The following is a 520-nucleotide window of genomic DNA, read 5'->3' on the forward strand; positions in this document are numbered from 1 at the left end:
TAAAAATTTCAATGTATTGTATAAGACTCTAGCAGAAATTTTTTCTCAGGAAATTTTACCATGATGTATTGGCACCAGGATTGCTGACAAGCAGATATATCCCCATGCTGGCACAGGGGAGAACTAGTGACAGTGGATTTACACCTGACTGACATTTTGCAGTTAGCTTTTCATGTCCTGCTACCACCTGTAGCACTAACAAGTGCAACCAGAGTGCAGACATGAGTGCAACCCAGACACATCATAAAGCAAGCAAAATATATGGACAGACATCTGAAATCTTAGCCATAGTATATGTTAATACACAGGTAAATGTGACAGGCACAATAAAAATATCCCAGCACCAAACTTTTCACTTAAATACTTGTCCATTCAAGGTGTGCAGCCAGAACATTGATGTATAGACTGAGGCTATGGATGAGATGAAAAGCAAAAAAAAATCACCAGCTTGTGCTAAGATGACCCAGGAGGGACAGCTACACCTCAGCTGCTTCCACCTTGTCCAACCTCATCCTGCAGT

The sequence above is a fragment of the Pygoscelis adeliae genome, unplaced genomic scaffold, assembly GCF_000699105.1.
Source record: "Pygoscelis adeliae isolate BGI_AS28 unplaced genomic scaffold, ASM69910v1 Scaffold67, whole genome shotgun sequence".
Classification (NCBI taxonomy): domain Eukaryota; kingdom Metazoa; phylum Chordata; class Aves; order Sphenisciformes; family Spheniscidae; genus Pygoscelis; species Pygoscelis adeliae.